Genomic DNA, 14,434 nt, shown 5'->3' on the forward strand with positions numbered 1-14,434 from the left:
GGTTGGGGTTAAGACTGCGTTGAGTTGAGCGTTAAGTCTCAACATGGTGTCTATCATTTAAATCAGCATTGCACACAGATTGTATCCATTTTCTCCTTACTTTACATGCTTCCGGTGTTCGGTATTTGCGCCTGCGCTAACTCCTATACCAAGATGGCGTCCGGTGCATGTCGTACTGGAAGCGTGCGTAGCTAAGACGCCATCTTGGATGTTGGAGAGGCCATTTAACGCCGAAACAACGGGCACTACATGGCCCAATTTAGCGCCCAGCATGTATACGAGAAAATTAAAGATCTATCACCATCCTTTTTGAACTCTGACACCTAACGGGGTTGTCAGTGTATTGAGTACTGGTCCTTTGTGAGTCATTAAATCTGGGAGTAAAAGACCCCTCAGCACTGATTCTGCTATGAGAAATTGTTAAAAGTAATATGTATTGAAGCTTTACCTTGGCATGTTATTGGTGCCTGGAATAGCCCCACGTCTTTTGGTCTTTTTATTAACCTTTATTAACCCGGCACAGACACGATGAGCCGAATGGCCTCTTTCTGTGCTATATCATTCTATGTGTGAGCTATCAGAAAGAGCACTTTTATTCTTCCCCACGTGTAAGATTATAACAAGCAGCATGACGTTCAATCATTACAGCTTAGTACATAGTGTATCTTTTAATCCAAGACGGACTTCAACAGTCAGACTAGCTCACTGTATCTATTAGTTCAGATAAAGTCTCCTCAGAGAGCCAGCTTGATATGTATATATAAATAAACATGAAATATATAAAAATTACTTTTTCTTTCACTTCATCATATGAATAGTAAAACAACAGTTAATCTCAACTGATGAATATAAATGCAAGTTGTTGTTGTTGTTGAGTTATCTACATGCTGCTACAGAGCAATCAAATTGAACTCCAAAACTTTGGTGACTACCATATGCGATGGTCTGTCTACCAAGATTCAGCTCTAAGTGATAATATATTACAATCACATCGGCCTGTACATGACTAAAATTTGACTGCTACTGTAAATACCATATATGATTGATGATTAACAGTTTTTTTTGGGAAACAACAGGGTCAATTTTAGGATGGCCGAGCGGGTGCGTTCGTGGCGGGTGGGGTTGCTAAAATCGGGAAATCCCGGAGCGGGTCCCGAGCCCGGCTCCAACCCGTCCACTTCCGGGTTCCCCAATGACGTGCTTAGATGCGTGCTCAGCCCCCGCATGCGGGACTCCCACTGGCAATTAAAGCCGACGAGACTCCCACTTAAACCAATTATTTAGATAGTTCAGGCTGTTTGCAGACCTGATTGACCTGATATTTTAGGAGGGGTGGAATTTTCATCTCAACAGTGCTGGGGGAAACACTCCCAGTTGAAACAGACGTGTTGCAGCCACCAACCTGTGGGAGCTGCAAAGGTCCATTTGACAGGTGGGGGTAAGCCCTCACTCATTGCAGGAGGCCACTCTGTCACTTTGGACAAAGTTTGGCCTCCACCACCCTCCTCCTAACACTAAAATTCACCAACTTGGAACCTCAACCGCAGTGTCCAGACACATGGACCTACCTTGCGGACCCCCTCAAACGTACATCTTCCGGATGGGGGCCGCCATAGCTGCAGTCATGACCTCATCGGAGGACAAACAGCATCACCAGCCTCGCCGGCCACGCCGTCCACCTCTGACACGTGGAGCTCCACAACACAGTGCTGTGACACATGCTCCTGCACAGCAGGAGGGAGGCAACCGCAGAGAGAGATGCATTGCAGAAGGAACTACCCTCGCCACAGGGTCCACAGACCGAGGCTCAGCTTCCTGGACCTCTCTGAGCAGCAATGCACACAGAGGCTCAGAGTCAATTGACATGTAGTCATGGACATCTACAGCTTCCATGATGCCGAGCTGCTCTCGGCTGGCCCGAGCACCATCTTCATACCTGTCGCTGTCAAAGTCGCCACTGCCCTCAACTTCTTCTCCTCCGCATCCTTCCATGGTGCCACCGGGGACATCACCGGCATCTCTCAGTCGTCTGCACAAAAGAGCCCTGCAAATACACCTACACTCACTCTGCATTGACCCAATGGATGGCATCAGGTGTGGGTCTTCATGGTTATCCTCAGGAAAGGGAATTATTGCACAAGCCAGACAAGATTTGCAAAGACGTGGCAGTAGTGGTGATAACAACACTTAATGTGAGTGGCAAAAGAAACAAATCTAAATGTAAAACATGACATTCCGATAGACCCCTTGTGCATCCCCTTTGTGCTCACAAAACCTTAGCCTTACGTTTACGGGAACCCCTACGTGGTGCTACCCCTGTGGCTTCAGCAGAGGTACTGGCAGGTTGCTCTTGTCCGTGCCCTGACCGATGAGCTGCTTTGCGCGGACGCCCTTTGGGTTTCGGTGCCCTTGAGGGCCCCTCCAAAGACCGCTCCACCTGCACCTGTGCAGGGGCAGACTTGACCACCTGGAGAGGAGGCAGCATTGCGGGTACTGGTTAAGAGGGGGGCAACGGGTGAGACGTGAGAGTGCTTTGAGTGGCGTCCCCACTTCCATGTCCCCTTTCGCCATCATCCCTCTCCTGGGCCAGGCCCACATCACTCCTTCCGCCCTGCTGGACGACAGTTTGGAGGACTTGTGTGAAGCCTTGGAAGGCCAGTTGTAAGGTATCTGTCAGCCTGTTTAAGGCGGCAGAATGTTGCTCACCCTGAATCCAAACGGCCGTTGTCAGGGCCTGAATGGACTCATTGTTGAGCCGTGCTTGAAGCTCAATGGAGGCTAGTCTTCTCTCCGTCGTGGACATTCCCACACTTACCCACGATACTATCTCAGAGATGCCTTCACGTCCCTGTGACAGTATTCCACTCATGCAGGAGTTGGACTCCTCCATCCTCTGCGCGATTGTGAAGAGTGCGCGTGACAACTGTTCCAGTACCTCGGCAATGTGCTGCTGCCCCTCGATGACTCTCCTTTTCACGGCTGACCCCCAGGGTTCAGCATCTGTGTCCAGCTAAGCAGAGCCTGGAGAAGAGTGCTCCCACCGACGCGGACTTTCCACAGCTGCCCCTGCCACCAGGGTCTGCTTGTGCTCACATGTGCGTGGTGACTCACCATGTGCAAGCCCAACTAAGTGAGGACGGGTAGCCACCGAGGTGTGTGTATCTGCGCTGGTAGATGGCTGGCTCAGATGTGACGATGCACCCTCAGAGGCCGGCAGGTCCTCTGAGGAATCACCCTCCGCAGTCACAGCGGTCGTAGATGGCCCTGCAAGAGAACAGAAAGCAATATTAAGCATGTAGACAGATGTTGAGGTGCTGCACATGCCAAGTTATGTTAAGATCATTCGCTATCATGAGTGCTGAGTGTTAGATTTCTGTCACCAGCCGCTTGTGCGCTCCCAGTCTTGGCATCCGCCACGGACAGGCACTCCTGCGTACGGCTTAATTCCAGTGCCTGCTGCTCTGCGTCGGTGAGGACCACCTGGTGTGGCGGGCCCCCTCCGGTCCTTGCCCTCTCCCGGGCATTCTGGCATCTCTTCTCCTATCAAGGCAAAACACAGAGAGGCGTGATTGAGTGGTGGTTGCATAATGACCTGCTGCATGCATTGGTGTTGGTGGGGGTGACCATGAGGGGGATGCATGGGAGGATGCATGTGAGACATAGCCATGAGATTGTATGAGGATTGGGTTGCGTGGTAGTGTTCGAATGGGAACTGGGGCAGTGAGTAAGTGCAGGCAAGGTGAGGATGATGGTTGAGTGGATGTGAGGAGTGATGCAAGACCATTGTGGTGGCAGTGCAGAAGGAGTTGTGTGGTGGTGGAGGTGATGTGGAAGATGGAGTGTGGGAGAATGAGTAAGTGTACTCATTTTGGTTGACCTGGTTAGGTCATTAAAGCGCTTCCTGCACTGGACCCAGGTTCGGGAGATGTTACTGCTGCTGGTGACCTCCTCTGCCACCTCGAGCCAGGCCACTTCCTCCCATCCGCAGGGAAAAACATTTCCCTCCTCCTCCTGACCCCATCGAGCAGCACCTGGAGCGACCCACGCGCTCAGTCGAACCCCTGCTGCCAACCCACCTCCCTCCTAATATCAGGGCCAACATGTTTCCAAACAAAAATTGGCATTTTGTGTAGTTTGAGTGATATCTGAGTTTATCGAAGTCTGTTGCATTCCAGCTGTGGCTTTTAGCCTGATTGATCTGGATTTGTATCAATGCGTTTGTCCATCCCTGATTTTATTTTTACTTTCCATTTAGTTCTGTGCCCTGGATTCCAATTCCAGTTCCTAATATATTCACTACTGCGGTCCTGGGTGCTTTTATTTTGCTGGAGATATTCTGTACTGGGCAGTGTCTGGTGGTGTATGGTTGTTGTCGATGGTGCTGCACAAGTTCTAACACTATTTCCCCACTGATAATGTTGGCAAAGAACTTGGATCAAAAATAATCATGATGCCAATTGTTTTATCACTGTAGAAGCTTCTAAAGTGAGACATATGTAACATAATTAAAGAAAACTGACCATGTTAAAAACACACATGACGCAGTAATGCATGATGTGTTGATAAGCATATTACATCACTTGCACTTGAGGTATCATCGCAAACAAAATGAACCTGTGGCTCTCATGCTTCCAGCACTTTCTTAAACAATAGAAGGTTTGCTGCACAGATCTTCATGAATACAATGGTTCCTGCAAAGTCATTAATTACCCCCTCAAGGAAAACTAAACTTTAAAATCCCGTTGTTCTGCGTAAATTGATTATTGATGCTTAACAAAATTAAAAAGTAATCCCTCCCCCCGCCCCTCCAAAACAAAAATCAAATGTTTTTATTTTTTTCACCTCCAATTTCTCCTGATTTTTCTCCCTTCAGCACAATTCATGCTGGATAGTGGAGAATGGTTGAGACCCTAAAATATCTCACTTTAGTAGCCAATCTTCATCTGCAAAGCTGAGTATCAGCTCACTGCTGAGCCAAAAGCAATGATTGATGAACCTTCACTGAAAGTATCTAAGAAAGGAAGAACTTGCACCTTTCATGTCCGCGCAACAGCCCAAAGTTCTTCACAGCCAATGAATGACTTTTGTCGGCAAACGCAGTAGTCAATTTGTACCCAGCAAAGTCCCACAAACAGCAAATGAGATGACGGACCAGCAAATCTGTTTTTGTGATGATGGTTGAGGAAGGAATGTTGGCCAGGTCACCAAGAGATCTCCTGCTCTTCATCAAATAGTGCTGTGGTTTCTTTTATATCCACCTGAAAGGGCAAACGTGGCCTCGGTTTAACATCTTATCAGAAACGCAGCACCTTGGACAATGTAGCAGTCCCTCGGTATTGCATTGAAGTAACAGCCTAGATTATGTGCTCAAGTCTTTGAGTGGGGTTTGAATCCAGGGCCTTCTGACTAAGAGGTGAGAGTGTGACACTGAGCTAAGCTGACACTACTGAATATGAAACTGTTATCAACAAGACTATTCAGGTGTTGGGATCCATCTGAAGGGCAGGTGAATGAAACATGAAGTTCCCAGAAAACTACACCATGGTTTTGTAATATAAATATAATTGAGCATACATTTAGCAAGTTGAAAGGAAAGGAAAGGGCATGAAAAAATAATAGCTATTAAGATTAAAGAAAACCCAAAGATGTTTTATCAGTACATTAAGAACAAGAGGATAGCTAAGGATAAGGTGGGACCTATCAGGGATGATAAGGGTAACTTGTGTGTAGAAGCAGAGGATGTGGGTAGGGTTTTAAATGAATATTTTGTCTCCATATTCAGAAAGGAAAGGGATGATCTGGACATAGTAGTTAAAGAGGAGAGGTGTGAAATTTTGGATAAGGTAAATATTACGAGAGAGGAAGTACTAGAGGGACTGGAATCCTTGAAAGTTGATAAGTCACCAGGGCCGGATGGATTGTTTCCTAGGCTATTGAAGGAAGCCAGGGAGGAAATAACGGATGCTCTGAGGATCATTTTCCAATCCTCACTAGATACAGGGGAGGTACCGGAGGACTGGAAGACTGCAAACATAGTACCATTGTTTAAAAAGGGTATGAGGGAAACGCCAAACAATTATAGGCCGGTCAGTCTTACCTCGATGGTGGGCAAACTATTAGAATCAATACAGAGAGATAGGATAAACTGTCACTTGGAAAGGCATGGTTTAATCGGGGCTATTCAGCATGGATTTGTTGAGGAAAGGTCATGCCTTACAAATCTGATCAAATTCTTTGAGGAAATGACAAGGAGGATTGATGAGGGTAGTGCAGTGCATGTTGTCTACATAGATTTTAGTAAGGCATTTGACAAGGTCCCACATGGCAGACTGGTCGGAAAGGTAAAAGCCCATGGGATACAGGGAAATGTAGCGAATTGGACCTAAAATTGGCTCAGTAACAGGAAACAAAGCGTAAAAATCGATGGATGTCTTTGTGAATGGAAATCCGTTTCCAGTGGTGTGCCACAGGGCTCAGTGTTGGGTCCCTTGCTGTTTGTGGTGTATATTAATAATTTGGACTTGAATGTAGGGGCCATGATTGGCAAATTTGAAGATGACACAAAAATTGGCTGTGTAGTTGATAGTGAAGAGGATAGCTGTAGACTCCAAGAAGATATCACTGGGTTGGTGGAGTGGGTGGAAAAGTGGCAAATGGAGTTCAATCCAGAGAAGTGTGAGGTAATACACTTAGGGAGAGCAAACAGCAAAAGGGAATACGCAGTAAACGGGAATATATTATATAGGGGTAGAGGAAGTGAGAGACCTTGGAGTACATGTGCACAGGTCCCCGAAGGTGGCAGTACAGGTAGATAAGGTTGTGAAGAAGGCATACGGAATGCTCTCCATTATTAGCCAAGGTATAGAATACAAAAGCAGGGATGTAATGATGGAACTGTATAAAGGGCTGTTCACCACATTACAGGAAGGACGTAATTGCTCTGGAGAGAGTGCAAAGAAGATTTGCAAGAATGTTGCCAGGGCTTGAAAATTGCAGCTATGAGGAGGGATTGGATAGGCTGGGGTTGTTTTCCTTGGAGCAGAGGAGGCTGAGGGGTGACTTGATTGAGGTGTACAAAAATATGAGGGGCCCAGATAGAGTAGACAGGAAGTACCTGTTTCTCCTAATGGAGAGTTCAAGAAGTAGAGGACATAGATTTAAGCTAATTGGCGGAAGGATTAGAGGGGACATGAGGAAAAACATTTTTACCCAGAGGGTGGTGGGTGTATGGAATTTGCTGCCCGAATTGGTGGTAGAGGCAGGGACCCTCAACTCTTTTAAAAAGTACCTGGACCTGCACCTAAAGTGCTGTAAGCTGCAGGGCTACAGACCGGTGCTGGAAGGTGGGATTAGAATGAGCACCTGGTTGTTCTTCGAGCCAGCGTGGACACGATGGGCCGAATGGCCCCCTCTGTGCTGTATCTTTTCTATGGTTCTATGGTTCTATGGTTCTATGGAAAGGACTTGTATTTATATAGTGCCTTTCACATCCTCAGGATGCCCCAAAGCACTTTGCAGACAATGAAGTACGTTTGAAGTGTATTCACTGTTGTAGGCAAAATTGTCATGTACAGAAACTATATTATACCTTATTGATTCGTATTGTTGAAACTGCCTAATTTAAACCATGGCGGCAGTTTAATTAGTCAGAAGAAAAAATAATATGGCTGACGCCAGCCTCCTAAAGTCTTCTAAAAGAGTTTTAAATCACTCTTACCTTAAATTTCTCTTCTCTTCAGGGTCATTTTAAAACCAAGGACAGAGTGTGAGAAACAAATTCACTGGGGCTTTTTGGCTACAAGTATTACCTTTATCATGAGTGAGTCATTGGGCTTGTATAAATAATAAGCTTCATGCAAAGATAAAAAAAGATCAAATATGATGCCAAATTTGCTGTTGGCCAGACTATGAAAAGAAGCACCACTCCTGCTCTTAGAGAGGGCGGTAATTGTGAAACGACAGCCACAAAGTGCCTGAATATGACAGATTTACGGCAATACACAGGAAGAGAAAAGTAGCTGACGCTCTGATGTTGTCACACCGCATAATACATTTTTTATCACCTTAGAATGTGATAAATCTTTTTAGACATAACAACGATTGTACAAAAATGTATTTTTATTAGAGACAATATGTTTACTGTTGAGTCTTGATAATTTTCGAAGGGCATAGCTTGACATTTATCATGACTTACATTTTGTCTGAATCGAAAGGCTGGCCTCAGTTTGTCAGCTGTTAAAAGCACTTGTATCCATTCCCAATATGACTGTCACCGTTGCTATCTCGTACTCAGATGATTATTATTTATAATATGTTTGCAGGCTTTGTAGTGTTATTAAGAAAACATTCTGATTACAAAATGTTTCAAAGCTGCTGTTCTTTCTGTTCTGTTTGATATTCAGTATCACAGTGTTTACACAAGGAGACTCTGGTGCAGTGAGTTAACACTCTGCTGCTTCACCTTTGGGAATTGGATTGAAATCCACCTTAGAGTGATGAGATTAAGGTCTCGTCTCTCCGATAGTGAATGCATCCTAACTGAAATTAGCTTTGATAGTGTCAAGCTAGTTCCTAGTGGGTATAACTGCACAACATACACTTGCCCATAATTTAGCACTGTTTACCAATCTCACACAGAAAGGTTATACGGATAACTGGTGTGGGGAATTGAAATGTCACACTAGTGCAATAGAGGTGTTTGTAATTATCGTGTATTTGTGTGAACAATTTACTATTTCTGAATTTACACGATTAATAGTGAGAGATAAACATATGAAAATTAAAATTTTGCTCAACTTTTTAATTACTAAGGTCTCCCCTGATGTTTCACTGAGTATCTGAACTGTACAGTCCCGGAAAGCCCCACATTTGATCCCCAGTCTGTGCTGAGTTATCCGATTTCAGCCGAAGTAGAGGTAGCAGACTCTACGATTGGCTCCTTGTCACCGGGCTTGAGAGTGGAGTGGGGGGGTGGGGGGGTGGAGAAATCAGCCACTCCCGATCACCGCCCGGTGACTCCCGCAGGGAAAATGCACGGCCGACTGTGGGTGAGGAAAAATTGGACTTGCATGTGATGCCCCCTAAAGTTGAATAGCACATTAACATTCACTGTCTGGGCTCAGGCCCACGTGTGAATAATGGACATTGATCAAAGGGACAGCACTGGTGGGATTGTATCCCAACAAGGACTTGGCAACTTCAGAGGAGGAGTGAAGAAACAGCGAGTAATGTTAAAGTGAGAGCTGTGCCATTCTAATCAGTACATGAGTGCCAAGAGTGGAGGACACAGTTCTGGTCTCCATATCACATAAAAGGATATGGAAGCACTGGAGAAGGTACAAAAAAGATTTACAAGGATGATACCAGAACTGAGAGGTTATACCTGTCAGGAAAGATTGAACAGGCTGAGGCTCTTTTCTCTTTTTTAAAAAGAAGGCTGAGGGGTGACCTGATAGAGATCGTTAAGATTATGAAAGGGTTTGATAGGGTAGACGAGGAGAAGATGTTTCCACTTGTGGGGGAGTCCATAACTAAGGGCCATAAATATAAGACAGTCACTAATAAATCCAATAGAGAATTCAGGAGAAACTTCTTCACCCAGAAAGTGGTGAGAATGTGGAACTCACTACCACATGGAGTGGTTGAGACGAATAGCATAGATGCATTTGAGAAGCTAGATAAACACATGAGGGAGAAAGGAATAGAAGGATATGCTGATAGGGTGAGATGAAGAGGGGTAGGAGGAGGCTCGTGTGGAGTATAAACACCAGCATGGACCAGTTGGGCCGAATGGCCTGTTTCCATGCTGTACATTCTGGAATGGTGCTCTTCTGAGGTGAGGATTAGGGTTATGAGACATTATGTTTATATTAAACCAAAGAGAGCTGGATACTGAAACGTAGGGGGAGATTTTAACTGGGAGTGGGTTTTGGGGAGGCGGGAGGGGGAGGGGAGGATTGTGGCGAGTGGCAACCCCCCCTGACAGCATTAATTTGAGGCCCAACCTATTTTAACTCCCAGGCCTCATTTGCATCCTACCGGCTAGCTGCCCACCCGAAATGGGTGGAAAGAGGTATCTGGCCAGTGGCTAACTAGACAAAATCACACTCCTGCTCCTCTAGACCCAAAGGAAAGTTTACCTTTTCTGGGCCATCCAATCTTCAGAGCAACTTTCGCTGAGTGGGGCTGCCTCGGGGGCCACCCCGCTCAAATCGCGGTTCAAAGGCCATCAGGGTCTATTGATGTAATAGGACTCCGATTTGCATCCATGTAGGAGGCTCCCCCTGATTTAGGCAAGTACCTCATCGGATGCCAAAAACAGCCCCATTACCACCCCCGCAGAGCGAGTAATTGACCCACTGCTTTTTAACCGCCTCCCCCTGCCCAGTTTCCTCTGGGTGGGGGGAGTTAAAATTCACCCAATAGTGTCACGTAGTAAAATGATCCATTCCCCAACATGGACATTCTTCACTTTGAGAAAGAGCAAAACAAGAGTTGCAGAAATTCACTTCCACATGAAGAGCATTTTGGTTTGTCGTTTATTTTGTTTTCTTAAATATTCCAAACGGAACCTATGTTTATAAAAATATTGTAGATATATAAAAATGGGACTTGTTTAAGGCTTCCATCGGAAACTGGTGTCTGTACAATGGGATGTGCAGTCAGCAGCCCCGAGCTTCAGTGCCAACTGAACCTTGCAGTGTCAAAGCAGCTCAGTACGTGTGAGCTTGGACACACATGAAGAGCTCTGCTCCCTGGGCAGCTCATTTTCATTGTAAGAGCACAAATGGGAGCATCACTTTCCCCCCAGCATTAAAACGATCCTGTACTCAGTTTGAAAAGCCCCTAATTTGTTAAATGCCTGGAGAGCTGATTTACACTCTTCCACACCTGATCACACTTCCTCTTTATAAAGCCATTCCGATGTTACGGATGCTGGCATGATAATGTCGTGACACACCAGAGTAAATATGCACATAGGCTGGCATTTAGGGGAAAAAAATAAATTATTTGGTGGGAGGAACTTGTTTCAGAGGTTTCTGAGTCAGAAGGCCGTGGATTCTCACTCCAGCGACTTGAGCAAATAATCCAGGCTGACACTGTTGGAGGTGCCATTTTTTGCATGAGACGTTAAACCAAGGCCCAGTCTGCCCTTTCAAGTGGACGTAAAAGATCCCATGGCACTATTCAAAGTAGACCAGTGGAGTTCTGCCCGGTGTCCTGGCCAATATTTATCCCTCAACCAACATCACTAATGCAGGCTATCTGGTCATTATCTCACTGCTGGTTGCAGGATCTTGCTGTGCACAAATTGGCTGCCGTATTTCCCTACATTACAACAGTGATTACATTTCAAAATTGCTTCATTGGCTGTAAAGCACTTTGGGAAGTGCTGAGATCCTGAAAGGCATTATCTAAATCTCTTTTCTTTCCTTTCTTTATTACACCATGTCATCACAATGTTGAAAGGCAGCCCACAACTGCAGGGATGACTTTGAAACCAAACTGCTGAAGACTGTGTTTATACTGTGGTTGGAGAATTACAGCACAAAGCCCCAACTGCTGGTGTTTCAGTTTGCCACTATTAATCCAGTATGGATTCGGTGCAAGATCCAAGTGGTGAGAGCCTATCTGCTAGAGGGACCTTATGCTTGTAAATCAGATTGCATTTTGAGTGTGGTAAATTAATGGCAGCCCTAAACTTTTCATCATTGAGAACACAATTTAATGGCAACCTAAATATTCACTTGCCATTTTGTAATTTACAGTGCCAAGTGGTACCATTCCAAGTGAAACATATTTACAAATGGCAACAGATTTCAGCAAAGCTGTCATATGCACAAGTGAAGGGAGAAGCCCTGGCAGCAGTAAGCCTCCCCTATAACAAATGTGCCAAGGCGACAGTTACTTTAATCATCGGCTTGTCAATCAGCATCAGAGTCATTTGAAAAGTGAGAAACATTATGTGCTTTACACTGTGTTCAAGCAGCATCCTTAGGAACATTCACCTTTTGACAGTGTGCTTATCAAATCATGTATTACTGCATCACACTGTCAACAAGAGAGGGTTTGTATCTGGTAACAAGAAAATTATAAGTGAATTCATAGTATAAGCTTTTTTTGTAAAATGCACAAGGACAGTTGTTGAAAAAAATATTGAAGTACAGAACCCATTAACCCATTAGATGCATCTGAAGCATTAGAGGTATCTATACCTTTGCAGGAGTAAGTAATGCTGGGGGAAAGGGTGGCCTGATTAATTAGCACACTGTACTTGCACCTCAGGACACTGAACTCAAAGCAAGTCCTGATTGATGGGACACAAACCCCTGCTGGCTCTAAGGGTCCTATGTGAAATAAACCTAGGCTCTCATTCTTAGTGGTTGTAGGCTACAGCACCAAAATTATCAATCTCACACTGAGAACCCATAAGCCTTTGGAGTGAGAAGCTCGAGAAATGCCCTTCTGGGGTTCAGGTTGAGGCAAATATTGGAGCCAAGTACAAGGAGTTTTACTTTCCATCTGTCTATGTTATATTTACCATTTGAATGCTTGATGCTGACATTGGCTGCTCAAGATTGAAAAGTATCATTCTCCAGTATTGGTACTCTTCACCTTGATGAATACATATGCAGAAAAAATACATTAAAAAAAAATCACCAATATATTTTTTAATAGGTAGAAATAAAAGAAACAGGATTATGCTTGGGGTTGATATAAATTCTGAAACACTTTACACAGTAAAGCTGCTTGTCCATCAGCTAAATCTCTACCTTCTACACTGTTATTCTCTAAGTATAACCTCTTTCCATCATTGATCACTGCCTACTGCAGAAGATATTTGTCCGCAAACATTTGCATTGATTTTAGTAATAGACTTCTGGAATCAATTAACCTCACATCTAATGCCTGAAATTCAAAGCCATGGGCCTGCACTTAGCCCAGAAATGAACTATCTCCTTAGCAACACATCTACCCATCAGACCTGGAAGGATTCCTTTAGACCAGAGCTAATTCCAAGCTGATTTTTATCTTTGACACACAAATTCCTGAGGGTAGATTTTAAAAGACATCTGCCATTGTTTTCTTTTAATTGTTGTTATTTCTTTTTTTGGTTGCAATATTTTAACTCTTTGGTTTTACAATCATTTTCTTCTGTGATTGGTCAATTTGCTGATTTACTAACATTTAGAGTATAAAATGATCCTTAATAATGATTGTGAAATGTTAAAAATGTCTGTGGTTAAACACATAGGACAAATTATTTCAAAATAAAATCTACATCCCAATTTCAGAAGATTGAGGCAGGCAAGTGCTCCAAGGCTACTATCAAACTATTGCTCTTTCAGAATAACTAGGCTTTTAAGTCTTTACATTGATTTTAATGAAACTGTAATTCATTTTTTTTCTGTTCTTGGAGGATAGAGGCTGGAGACTCTTAGGCACAGTAAAGCTACAAAGCAACAGCAGTTCTCCAACATGCGTGATTGCTAACAAAAAGGGAGGTAGGCCCCTCAAAAGTAATGTTGTGCTGCTTTTATAATCGTTGATAAATAAGTCATAGATAGCCTGCACTAACAGCAGTGTCCTTCGTTGATACAAAAAAATTTCAGAATTCAGGAAACTTGTTCTATGTTGTATAGGCACAGAGACAGATCATGTTGTTGCCAAGTAACAGAGGCAAGTTTTGAACATTTATCGAGAACCAGGTTTCAACTGTGTGAGACCTGCATCGTGCATCTTGAAATGACATGTGCAATAACTTGGAGTAACCAAACCATATAAAATTCTTTCTCATTTGCAATAATTTTTCTGTTGAGTGTAACACTGTTAATATTACATTAATATTTTGTAATTGTTGGTTCTGTTCTTCCATGACATTTCATGCTATTGCTATTACAATCAATGTTAGGTGCAGAGCTGACAACTCTAAATCAAACCTCCATTACAGTCCTCTTCTATATAATAACCTGGAAATGACCAACAGTATAGATGGTGAGGTGATGCATTTTGGTAGATCGAATCGGGCCAGGACCTACTCCGTTAATGGTAGGGCGTTGGGGAGAGTTATAGAACAAAGAGATCTAGGAGTACAGGTTCATAGCTCCTTGAAAGTGGAGTCACAGGTGGATAGGGTGGTGAAGAAGGCATTCGGCATGCTTGGTTTCATTGGTCAGAACATTGAATACAGGAGTTAGGATGTCTTGTTGAAGTTGTACAAGACATTAGTAAGGCCACACTTGGAATACTGTGTACAGTTCTGGTCACCCTATTATAGAAAGGATATTATTAAACTAGAAAGAGTGCAGAAAAGATTTACTAGGATGCTACCGGGACTTGATGGTTTGACTTATAGGGAGAGGTTAGATAGACTGAGACTTTTTTCCCTGGAGAGTAGGAGGTTTCGGGGTGATCTTATAGAAGTCTATAAAAT

The sequence above is a fragment of the Heptranchias perlo genome, chromosome 14 (assembly GCF_035084215.1).
Source record: "Heptranchias perlo isolate sHepPer1 chromosome 14, sHepPer1.hap1, whole genome shotgun sequence".
Lineage (NCBI taxonomy): Eukaryota > Metazoa > Chordata > Chondrichthyes > Hexanchiformes > Hexanchidae > Heptranchias > Heptranchias perlo.